This window comes from Triturus cristatus, chromosome 11 (genome assembly GCF_964204655.1).
Source record: "Triturus cristatus chromosome 11, aTriCri1.1, whole genome shotgun sequence".
NCBI lineage: Eukaryota > Metazoa > Chordata > Amphibia > Caudata > Salamandridae > Triturus > Triturus cristatus.
Genome location: NC_140594.1, coordinates 936,893,076 through 936,906,203, shown reverse-complemented (window position 1 = coordinate 936,906,203; position 13,128 = coordinate 936,893,076). Strand labels below are relative to the sequence as shown.

Below are 13,128 nucleotides of genomic sequence, written 5' to 3'. Positions count from 1 at the left end.
AATGCATAAAGGAATTATTGTGAGTTTTACTTGCCTTATAAATTGGTAAAATGATCCCGTATGCCGGAAGACTTCCTTTTTTTTTTCTTCAGTCTCGGCAATTCAGAGAAACTAGGTTGTGAAACACTGCCACCTCTGGTCATTCAGTATAATCTGTAGATGGAAAAGTCCACTGTTAGCACATTTTCTATAAGCAATACAAAAAAATCTTGATTTTTAGAAAGGGTAAACAGATCAATACTATGGAGTCTTTTATTGTGAAAATCAAAAGCTCATTAGAAAATCAAATCTCAATTTTAGTTTTTAACCTCACATACTTCTCTGCAACATTGCTAGTTCCAGGATATAAAGCAGGGTTTAGTAGCGTTGGAGGCAGCCAGGCTTTTATGAACTATCATGACCAACACAATGTGATCCATATTACTCTCATCTTGACAGAAATTATGTTCAGGCACAGTCTCCCACTATAAGGTAGTGAGGACATGCTGATGCTGTGAGCGTCTTTTTAATGCATAAAGGAATTATTGTGAGTTAAACTTGCCTTGTATATTGGTAAAATGATGCCGTATGCCGGAAGACTTCCTTTTTTTTTTTTGTTCTTCAGTCTCGGCAATTCAGAGAAACTCGGTTGTGAAACACTGCCACCTCTGGTCATTCAGTATAATCTGTAGATGGAAAAGTCCACTGTTAGCACATTTTCTATAAGCAATACAAAAAAATCTTGATTTTTAGAAAGGGTAAACAGATCAATACTATGGAGTCTTTTATTGTGAAAATCAACAGCTCATTAGAAAATCAAATCTCAATTTTAGTTTTTAACCTCACATACTTTTCTGCAACATTGCTAGTTCCAGGATATAAAGCAGGCTTTAGTAGCGTTGGAGGCAGCCAGGCTTTTATGAACTATCATGACCAACACAATGTGATCCATATTACTCTCATCTTGACAGAAATTATGTTCAGGCACAGTCTCCCACTATAAGGTAGTGAGGACATGCTGATGCTGTGAGCGTCTTTTTAATGCATAAAGGAATTATTGTGAGTTTTACTTGCCTTGCATATTGGTAAAATGATGGCGTATGCCGGAAGACTTCCTTTTTTGTTCTTCAGTCTCGGCAATTCAGAGAAACTCGGTTGTGAAACACTGCCACCTCTGGTCATTCAGTATAATCTGTAGATGGAAAAGTCCACTGTTAGCACATTTTCTATAAGCAATACAAAAAAATCTTGATTTTTAGAAAGGGTAAACAGATCAATACTATGGAGTCTTTTATTGTGAAAATCAAAAGCTCATTAGAAAATCAAATCTCAATTTTAGTTTTTAACCTCACATACTTCTCTGCAACATTGCTAGTTCCAGGATATAAAGCAGGGTTTAGTAGCGATGGAGGCAGCCAGGCTTTTATGAACTATCATGACCAACACAATGTGATCCATATTACTCTCATCTTGACAGAAATTATGTTCAGGCACAGTCTCCCACTATAAGGTAGTGAGGACATGCTGATGCTGTGAGCGTCTTTTTAATGCATAAAGGAATTATTGTGAGTTAAACTTGCCTTGTATATTGGTAAAATGATGGCGTATGCCGGAAGACTTCCTTTTTTTTTTTTGTTCTTCAGTCTCGGCAATTCAGAGAAACTCGGTTGTGAAACACTGCCACCTCTGGTCATTCAGTATAATCTGTAGACGGAAAAGTCCACTGTTAGCACATTTTCTATAAGCAATACAAAAAAAATCTTGATTTTTAGAAAGCGTAAACAGATCAATACTATGGAGTCTTTTATTGTGAAAATCAACAGCTCATTAGAAAATCAAATCTCAATTTTAGTTTTAAACCTCACATACTTCTCTGCAACATTGCTATCTCCAGGATATAAAGCAGGCTTTAGTAGCGTTGGAGGCAGCCAGACTTTTATGAACTATCATGACCAACACAATGTGATCCATATTACTTTCATCTTGATAGAAATTATGTTCAGGCACAGTCTCCCACTGTAAGGTAGTGAGGACATGCTGATGCTGTGAGCGTCTTTTTAATGCATAAAGGAATTATTGTGAGTTTTACTTGCCTTATAAATTGGTAAAATGATCCCGTATGCCGGAAGACTTCCTTTTTTTTTTCTTCAGTCTCGGCAATTCAGAGAAACTAGGTTGTGAAACACTGCCACCTCTGGTCATTCAGTATAATCTGTAGATGGAAAAGTCCACTGTTAGCACATTTTCTATAAGCAATACAAAAAAATCTTGATTTTTAGAAAGGGTAAACAGATCAATACTATGGAGTCTTTTATTGTGAAAATCAACAGCTCATTAGAAAATCAAATCTCAATTTTAGTTTTAAACCTCACATACTTCTCTGCAACATTGCTAGCTCCAGGATATAAAGCAGGCTTTAGTAGCGTTGGAGGCAGCCAGGCTTTTATGAACTATCATGACCAACACAATGTGATCCATATTACTTTCATCTTGATAGAAATTATGTTCAGGCACAGTCTCCCACTGTAAGGTAGTGAGGACATGCTGATGCTGTGAGCGTCTTTTTAATGCATAAAGGAATTATTGTGAGTTTTACTTGCCTTATAAATTGGTAAAATGATGCCGTATGCCGGAAGACTTCCTTTTTTTTTTGTTCTTCAGTCTCGGCAATTCAGAGAAACTCGGTTGTGAAACACTGCCACCTCTGGTCATTCAGTATAATCTGTAGATGGAAAAGTCCACTGTTAGCACATTTTCTATAAGCAATACAAAAAAATCTTGATTTTTAGAAAGGGTAAACAGATCAATACTATGGAGTCTTTTATTGTGAAAATCAAAAGCTCATTAGAAAATCAAATCTCAATTTTAGTTTTTAACCTCACATACTTCTCTGCAACATTGCTAGTTCCAGGATATAAAGCAGGGTTTAGTAGCGATGGAGGCAGCCAGGCTTTTATGAACTATCATGACCAACACAATGTGATCCATATTACTCTCATCTTGACAGAAATTATGTTCAGGCACAGTCTCCCACTATAAGGTAGTGAGGACATGCTGATGCTGTGAGCGTCTTTTTAATGCATAAAGGAATTATTGTGAGTTAAACTTGCCTTGTATATTGGTAAAATGATGGCGTATGCCGGAAGACTTCCTTTTTTTTTTTTGTTCTTCAGTCTCGGCAATTCAGAGAAACTCGGTTGTGAAACACTGCCACCTCTGGTCATTCAGTATAATCTGTAGATGGAAAAGTCCACTGTCAGCACATTTTCTATAAGCAATACAAAAAAAATCTTGATTTTTAGAAAGGGTAAACAGATCAATACTATGGAGTCTTTTATTGTGAAAATCAACAGCTCATTAGAAAATCAAATCTCAATGTTAGTTTTTAACCTCACATACTTCTCTGCAACATTGCTAGTTCCAGGATATAAAGCAGGCTTTAGTAGCGTTGGAGGCAGCCAGGCTTTTATGAACTATCATGACCAACACAATGTGATCCATATTACTCTCATCTTGACAGAAATTATGTTCAGGCACAGTCTCCCACTATAAGGTAGTGAGGACATGCTGATGCTGTGAGCGTCTTTTTAATGCATAAAGGAATTATTGTGAGTTTTACTTGCCTTGCATATTGGTAAAATGATGGCGTATGCCGTAAGACTTCCTTTTTTGTTCTTCAGTCTCGGCAATTCAGAGAAACTCGGTTGTGAAACACTGCCACCTCTGGTCATTCAGTATAATCTGTAGATGGAAAAGTCCACTGTTAGCACATTTTCTATAAGCAATACAAAAAAAATCTTGATTTTTAGAAAGCGTAAACAGATCAATACTATGGAGTCTTTTATTGTGAAAATCAACAGCTCATTAGAAAATCAAATCTCAATTTTAGTTTTTAACCTCACATACTTCTCTGCAACATTGCTAGTTCCAGGATATAAAGCAGGCTTTAGTAGCGTTGGAGGCAGCCAGGCTTTTATGAACTATCATGACCAACACAATGTGATCCATATTACTCTCATCTTGACAGAAATTATGTTCAGGCACAGTCTCCCACTATAAGGTAGTGAGGACATGCTGATGCTGTGAGCGTCTTTTTAATGCATAAAGGAATTATTGTGAGTTAAACTTGCCTTGCATATTGGTAAAATGATGCCGTATGCCGGAAGACTTCCTTTTTTTTTTTGTTCTTCAGTCTCGGCAATTCAGAGAAACTCGGTTGTGAAACACTGCCACCTCTGGTCATTCAGTATAATCTGTAGATGGAAAAGTCCACTGTTAGCACATTTTCTATAAGCAATACAAAAAAAATCTTGATTTTTAGAAAGCGTAAACAGATCAATACTATGGAGCCTTTTATTGTGAAAATCAACAGCTAATTAGAAAATCAAATCTCAATTTTAGTTTTTAACCTCACATACTTCTCTGCAACATTGCTAGTTCCAGGATATAAAGCAGGCTTTAGTAGCGTTGGAGGCAGCCAGATTTTTATGAACTATCATGACCAACACAATGTGATCCATATTACTCTCATCTTGACAGAAATTATGTTCAGGCACAGTCTCCCACTATAAGGTAGTGAGGACATGCTGATGCTGTGAGCGTCTTTTTAATGCATAAAGGAATTATTGTGAGTTTTACTTGCCTTGCATATTGGTAAAATGATGCCGTATGCCGGAAGACTTCCTTTTTTTTTTTTTTTCTTCAGTCTCGGCAATTCAGAGAAACTTGGTTGTGAAACACTGCCACCTCTGGTCATTCAGTATAATCTGCAGATGGAAAAGTCCACTGTTAGCACATTTTCTATAAGCAATACAAAAAAATCTTGATTTTTAGAAAGGGTAAACAGATCAATACTATGGAGTCTTTTATTGTGAAAATCAACAGCTCATTAGAAAATCAAATCTCAATTTTAGTTTTTAACCTCACATACTTTTCTGCAACATTGCTAGTTCCAGGATATAAAGCAGGCTTTAGTAGCGTTGGAGGCAGCCAGGCTTTTATGAACTATCATGACCAACACAATGTGATCCATATTACTCTCATCTTGACAGAAATTATGTTCAGGCACAGTCTCCCACTATAAGGTAGTGAGGACATGCTGATGCTGTGAGCGTCTTTTTAATGCATAAAGGAATTATTGTGAGTTTTACTTGCCTTGCATATTGGTAAAATGATGGCGTATGCCGGAAGACTTCCTTTTTTGTTCTTCAGTCTCGGCAATTCAGAGAAACTCGGTTGTGAAACACTGCCACCTCTGGTCATTCAGTATAATCTGTAGATGGAAAAGTCCACTGTTAGCACATTTTCTATAAGCAATACAAAAAAATCTTGATTTTTAGAAAGGGTAAACAGATCAATACTATGGAGTCTTTTATTGTGAAAATCAAAAGCTCATTAGAAAATCAAATCTCAATTTTAGTTTTTAACCTCACATACTTCTCTGCAACATTGCTAGTTCCAGGATATAAAGCAGGGTTTAGTAGCGATGGAGGCAGCCAGGCTTTTATGAACTATCATGACCAACACAATGTGATCCATATTACTCTCATCTTGACAGAAATTATGTTCAGGCACAGTCTCCCACTATAAGGTAGTGAGGACATGCTGATGCTGTGAGCGTCTTTTTAATGCATAAAGGAATTATTGTGAGTTAAACTTGCCTTGTATATTGGTAAAATGATGGCGTATGCCGGAAGACTTCCTTTTTTTTTTTTGTTCTTCAGTCTCGGCAATTCAGAGAAACTCGGTTGTGAAACACTGCCACCTCTGGTCATTCAGTATAATCTGTAGACGGAAAAGTCCACTGTTAGCACATTTTCTATAAGCAATACAAAAAAAATCTTGATTTTTAGAAAGCGTAAACAGATCAATACTATGGAGTCTTTTATTGTGAAAATCAACAGCTCATTAGAAAATCAAATCTCAATTTTAGTTTTAAACCTCACATACTTCTCTGCAACATTGCTATCTCCAGGATATAAAGCAGGCTTTAGTAGCGTTGGAGGCAGCCAGACTTTTATGAACTATCATGACCAACACAATGTGATCCATATTACTTTCATCTTGATAGAAATTATGTTCAGGCACAGTCTCCCACTGTAAGGTAGTGAGGACATGCTGATGCTGTGAGCGTCTTTTTAATGCATAAAGGAATTATTGTGAGTTTTACTTGCCTTATAAATTGGTAAAATGATCCCGTATGCCGGAAGACTTCCTTTTTTTTTTCTTCAGTCTCGGCAATTCAGAGAAACTAGGTTGTGAAACACTGCCACCTCTGGTCATTCAGTATAATCTGTAGATGGAAAAGTCCACTGTTAGCACATTTTCTATAAGCAATACAAAAAAATCTTGATTTTTAGAAAGGGTAAACAGATCAATACTATGGAGTCTTTTATTGTGAAAATCAAAAGCTCATTAGAAAATCAAATCTCAATTTTAGTTTTTAACCTCACATACTTCTCTGCAACATTGCTAGTTCCAGGATATAAAGCAGGGTTTAGTAGCGTTGGAGGCAGCCAGGCTTTTATGAACTATCATGACCAACACAATGTGATCCATATTACTCTCATCTTGACAGAAATTATGTTCAGGCACAGTCTCCCACTATAAGGTAGTGAGGACATGCTGATGCTGTGAGCGTCTTTTTAATGCATAAAGGAATTATTGTGAGTTTTACTTGCCTTGCATATTGGTAAAATGATGGCGTATGCCGGAAGACTTCCTTTTTTGTTCTTCAGTCTCGGCAATTCAGAGAAACTCGGTTGTGAAACACTGCCACCTCTGGTCATTCAGTATAATCTGTAGATGGAAAAGTCCACTGTTAGCACATTTTCTATAAGCAATACAAAAAAATCTTGATTTTTAGAAAGGGTAAACAGATCAATACTATGGAGTCTTTTATTGTGAAAATCAAAAGCTCATTAGAAAATCAAATCTCAATTTTAGTTTTTAACCTCACATACTTCTCTGCAACATTGCTAGTTCCAGGATATAAAGCAGGGTTTAGTAGCGATGGAGGCAGCCAGGCTTTTATGAACTATCATGACCAACACAATGTGATCCATATTACTCTCATCTTGACAGAAATTATGTTCAGGCACAGTCTCCCACTATAAGGTAGTGAGGACATGCTGATGCTGTGAGCGTCTTTTTAATGCATAAAGGAATTATTGTGAGTTAAACTTGCCTTGTATATTGGTAAAATGATGGCGTATGCCGGAAGACTTCCTTTTTTTTTTTTGTTCTTCAGTCTCGGCAATTCAGAGAAACTCGGTTGTGAAACACTGCCACCTCTGGTCATTCAGTATAATCTGTAGACGGAAAAGTCCACTGTTAGCACATTTTCTATAAGCAATACAAAAAAAATCTTGATTTTTAGAAAGCGTAAACAGATCAATACTATGGAGTCTTTTATTGTGAAAATCAACAGCTCATTAGAAAATCAAATCTCAATTTTAGTTTTAAACCTCACATACTTCTCTGCAACATTGCTATCTCCAGGATATAAAGCAGGCTTTAGTAGCGTTGGAGGCAGCCAGACTTTTATGAACTATCATGACCAACACAATGTGATCCATATTACTTTCATCTTGATAGAAATTATGTTCAGGCACAGTCTCCCACTGTAAGGTAGTGAGGACATGCTGATGCTGTGAGCGTCTTTTTAATGCATAAAGGAATTATTGTGAGTTTTACTTGCCTTATAAATTGGTAAAATGATCCCGTATGCCGGAAGACTTCCTTTTTTTTTTCTTCAGTCTCGGCAATTCAGAGAAACTAGGTTGTGAAACACTGCCACCTCTGGTCATTCAGTATAATCTGTAGATGGAAAAGTCCACTGTTAGCACATTTTCTATAAGCAATACAAAAAAATCTTGATTTTTAGAAAGGGTAAACAGATCAATACTATGGAGTCTTTTATTGTGAAAATCAAAAGCTCATTAGAAAATCAAATCTCAATTTTAGTTTTTAACCTCACATACTTCTCTGCAACATTGCTAGTTCCAGGATATAAAGCAGGGTTTAGTAGCGTTGGAGGCAGCCAGGCTTTTATGAACTATCATGACCAACACAATGTGATCCATATTACTCTCATCTTGACAGAAATTATGTTCAGGCACAGTCTCCCACTATAAGGTAGTGAGGACATGCTGATGCTGTGAGCGTCTTTTTAATGCATAAAGGAATTATTGTGAGTTAAACTTGCCTTGTATATTGGTAAAATGATGCCGTATGCCGGAAGACTTCCTTTTTTTTTTTTGTTCTTCAGTCTCGGCAATTCAGAGAAACTCGGTTGTGAAACACTGCCACCTCTGGTCATTCAGTATAATCTGTAGATGGAAAAGTCCACTGTTAGCACATTTTCTATAAGCAATACAAAAAAATCTTGATTTTTAGAAAGGGTAAACAGATCAATACTATGGAGTCTTTTATTGTGAAAATCAACAGCTCATTAGAAAATCAAATCTCAATTTTAGTTTTTAACCTCACATACTTTTCTGCAACATTGCTAGTTCCAGGATATAAAGCAGGCTTTAGTAGCGTTGGAGGCAGCCAGGCTTTTATGAACTATCATGACCAACACAATGTGATCCATATTACTCTCATCTTGACAGAAATTATGTTCAGGCACAGTCTCCCACTATAAGGTAGTGAGGACATGCTGATGCTGTGAGCGTCTTTTTAATGCATAAAGGAATTATTGTGAGTTTTACTTGCCTTGCATATTGGTAAAATGATGGCGTATGCCGGAAGACTTCCTTTTTTGTTCTTCAGTCTCGGCAATTCAGAGAAACTCGGTTGTGAAACACTGCCACCTCTGGTCATTCAGTATAATCTGTAGATGGAAAAGTCCACTGTTAGCACATTTTCTATAAGCAATACAAAAAAATCTTGATTTTTAGAAAGGGTAAACAGATCAATACTATGGAGTCTTTTATTGTGAAAATCAAAAGCTCATTAGAAAATCAAATCTCAATTTTAGTTTTTAACCTCACATACTTCTCTGCAACATTGCTAGTTCCAGGATATAAAGCAGGGTTTAGTAGCGATGGAGGCAGCCAGGCTTTTATGAACTATCATGACCAACACAATGTGATCCATATTACTCTCATCTTGACAGAAATTATGTTCAGGCACAGTCTCCCACTATAAGGTAGTGAGGACATGCTGATGCTGTGAGCGTCTTTTTAATGCATAAAGGAATTATTGTGAGTTAAACTTGCCTTGTATATTGGTAAAATGATGGCGTATGCCGGAAGACTTCCTTTTTTTTTTTTGTTCTTCAGTCTCGGCAATTCAGAGAAACTCGGTTGTGAAACACTGCCACCTCTGGTCATTCAGTATAATCTGTAGACGGAAAAGTCCACTGTTAGCACATTTTCTATAAGCAATACAAAAAAAATCTTGATTTTTAGAAAGCGTAAACAGATCAATACTATGGAGTCTTTTATTGTGAAAATCAACAGCTCATTAGAAAATCAAATCTCAATTTTAGTTTTAAACCTCACATACTTCTCTGCAACATTGCTATCTCCAGGATATAAAGCAGGCTTTAGTAGCGTTGGAGGCAGCCAGACTTTTATGAACTATCATGACCAACACAATGTGATCCATATTACTTTCATCTTGATAGAAATTATGTTCAGGCACAGTCTCCCACTGTAAGGTAGTGAGGACATGCTGATGCTGTGAGCGTCTTTTTAATGCATAAAGGAATTATTGTGAGTTTTACTTGCCTTATAAATTGGTAAAATGATCCCGTATGCCGGAAGACTTCCTTTTTTTTTTCTTCAGTCTCGGCAATTCAGAGAAACTAGGTTGTGAAACACTGCCACCTCTGGTCATTCAGTATAATCTGTAGATGGAAAAGTCCACTGTTAGCACATTTTCTATAAGCAATACAAAAAAATCTTGATTTTTAGAAAGGGTAAACAGATCAATACTATGGAGTCTTTTATTGTGAAAATCAAAAGCTCATTAGAAAATCAAATCTCAATTTTAGTTTTTAACCTCACATACTTCTCTGCAACATTGCTAGTTCCAGGATATAAAGCAGGGTTTAGTAGCGTTGGAGGCAGCCAGGCTTTTATGAACTATCATGACCAACACAATGTGATCCATATTACTCTCATCTTGACAGAAATTATGTTCAGGCACAGTCTCCCACTATAAGGTAGTGAGGACATGCTGATGCTGTGAGCGTCTTTTTAATGCATAAAGGAATTATTGTGAGTTAAACTTGCCTTGTATATTGGTAAAATGATGCCGTATGCCGGAAGACTTCCTTTTTTTTTTTTGTTCTTCAGTCTCGGCAATTCAGAGAAACTCGGTTGTGAAACACTGCCACCTCTGGTCATTCAGTATAATCTGTAGATGGAAAAGTCCACTGTTAGCACATTTTCTATAAGCAATACAAAAAAATCTTGATTTTTAGAAAGGGTAAACAGATCAATACTATGGAGTCTTTTATTGTGAAAATCAACAGCTCATTAGAAAATCAAATCTCAATTTTAGTTTTAAACCTCACATACTTCTCTGCAACATTGCTAGTTCCAGGATATAAAGCAGGCTTTAGTAGCGTTGGAGGCAGCCAGACTTTTATGAACTATCATGACCAACACAATGTGATCCATATTACTCTCATCTTGACAGAAATTATGTTCAGGCACAGTCTCCCACTATAAGGTAGTGAGGACATGCTGATGCTGTGAGCGTCTTTTTAATGCATAAAGGAATTATTGTGAGTTTTACTTGCCTTGCATATTGGTAAAATGATGGCGTATGCCGGAAGACTTCCTTTTTTGTTCTTCAGTCTCGGCAATTCAGAGAAACTCGGTTGTGAAACACTGCCACCTCTGGTCATTCAGTATAATCTGTAGATGGAAAAGTCCACTGTTAGCACATTTTCTATAAGCAATACAAAAAAATCTTGATTTTTAGAAAGGGTAAACAGATCAATACTATGGAGTCTTTTATTGTGAAAATCAAAAGCTCATTAGAAAATCAAATCTCAATTTTAGTTTTTAACCTCACATACTTCTCTGCAACATTGCTAGTTCCAGGATATAAAGCAGGGTTTAGTAGCGATGGAGGCAGCCAGGCTTTTATGAACTATCATGACCAACACAATGTGATCCATATTACTCTCATCTTGACAGAAATTATGTTCAGGCACAGTCTCCCACTATAAGGTAGTGAGGACATGCTGATGCTGTGAGCGTCTTTTTAATGCATAAAGGAATTATTGTGAGTTAAACTTGCCTTGTATATTGGTAAAATGATGGCGTATGCCGGTAGACTTCCTTTTTTTTTTTTGTTCTTCAGTCTCGGCAATTCAGAGAAACTCGGTTGTGAAACACTGCCAAATCTGGTCATTCAGTATAATCTGTAGATGGAAAAGTCCACTGTTAGCACATTTTCTATAAGCAATACAAAAAAAATCTTGATTTTTAGAAAGCGTAAACAGATCAATACTATGGAGTCTTTTATTGTGAAAATCAACAGCTCATTAGAAAATCAAATCTCAATTTTAGTTTTAAACCTCACATACTTCTCTGCAACATTGCTATCTCCAGGATATAAAGCAGGCTTTAGTAGCGTTGGAGGCAGCCAGGCTTTTATGAACTATCATGACCAACACAATGTGATCCATATTACTTTCATCTTGATAGAAATTATGTTCAGGCACAGTCTCCCACTGTAAGGTAGTGAGGACATGCTGATGCTGTGAGGGTCTTTTTAATGCATAAAGGAATTATTGTGAGTTTTACTTGCCTTATAAATTGGTAAAATGATCCCGTATGCCGGAAGACTTCCTTTTTTTTTTCTTCAGTCTCGGCAATTCAGAGAAACTAGGTTGTGAAACACTGCCACCTCTGGTCATTCAGTATAATCTGTAGATGGAAAAGTCCACTGTTAACACATTTTCTATAAGCAATACAAAAAAATCTTGATTTTTAGAAAGGGTAAACAGATCAATACTATGGAGTCTTTTATTGTGAAAATCAAAAGCTCATTAGAAAATCAAATCTCAATTTTAGTTTTTAACCTCACATACTTCTCTGCAACATTGCTAGTTCCAGGATATAAAGCAGGGTTTAGTAGCGTTGGAGGCAGCCAGGCTTTTATGAACTATCATGACCAACACAATGTGATCCATATTACTCTCATCTTGACAGAAATTATGTTCAGGCACAGTCTCCCACTATAAGGTAGTGAGGACATGCTGATGCTGTGAGCGTCTTTTTAATGCATAAAGGAATTATTGTGAGTTAAACTTGCCTTGTATATTGGTAAAATGATGCCGTATGCCGGAAGACTTCCTTTTTTGTTCTTCAGTCTCGGCAATTCAGAGAAACTCGGTTGTGAAACACTGCCACCTCTGGTCATTCAGTATAATCTGTAGATGGAAAAGTCCACTGTTAGCACATTTTCTATAAGCAATACAAAAAAATCTTGATTTTTAGAAAGGGTAAACAGATCAATACTATGGAGTCTTTTATTGTGAAAATCAAAAGCTCATTAGAAAATCAAATCTCAATTTTAGTTTTTAACCTCACATACTTCTCTGCAACATTGCTAGTTCCAGGATATAAAGCAGGGTTTAGTAGCGATGGAGGCAGCCAGGCTTTTATGAACTATCATGACCAACACAATGTGATCCATATTACTCTCATCTTGACAGAAATTATGTTCAGGCACAGTCTCCCACTATAAGGTAGTGAGGACATGCTGATGCTGTGAGCGTCTTTTTAATGCATAAAGGAATTATTGTGAGTTAAACTTGCCTTGTATATTGGTAAAATGATGGCGTATGCCGGAAGACTTCCTTTTTTTTTTGTTCTTCAGTCTCGGCAATTCAGAGAAACTCAGTTGTGAAACACTGCCACCTCTGGTCATTCAGTATAATCTGTAGATGGAAAAGTCCACTGTTAGCACATTTTCTATAAGCAATACAAAAAAAATCTTGATTTTTAGAAAGCGTAAACAGATCAATACTATGGAGTCTTTTATTGTGAAAATCAACAGCTCATTAGAAAATCAAATCTCAATTTTAGTTTTTAACCTCACATACTTCTCTGCAACATTGCTAGTTCCAGGATATAAAGCAGGCTTTAGTAGCGTTGGAGGCAGCCAGGCTTTTATGAA

General features: G+C 36.6%; 1 long non-coding RNA gene across 1 annotated transcript in view; it reads right to left on the bottom strand.

Annotated features, from left to right (window-relative positions):
* The window catches only part of LOC146785681 (uncharacterized), a 28,122-nt gene extending 25,931 nt beyond the window's left edge, over window positions 1-2,191 (bottom strand). Inside the window, exons 1-5 of the long non-coding RNA XR_014970756.1 lie at window positions 2,073-2,191; window positions 1,560-1,683; window positions 1,054-1,171; window positions 542-665; window positions 35-153 (exon numbers count right to left, since the gene is read on the bottom strand). This is a non-coding gene — a long non-coding RNA (uncharacterized LOC146785681). The remainder of the gene's footprint in view (window positions 1-34; window positions 154-541; window positions 666-1,053; window positions 1,172-1,559; window positions 1,684-2,072) is intronic.
* Window positions 2,192-13,128: the final 10,937 nt, after the last annotated feature.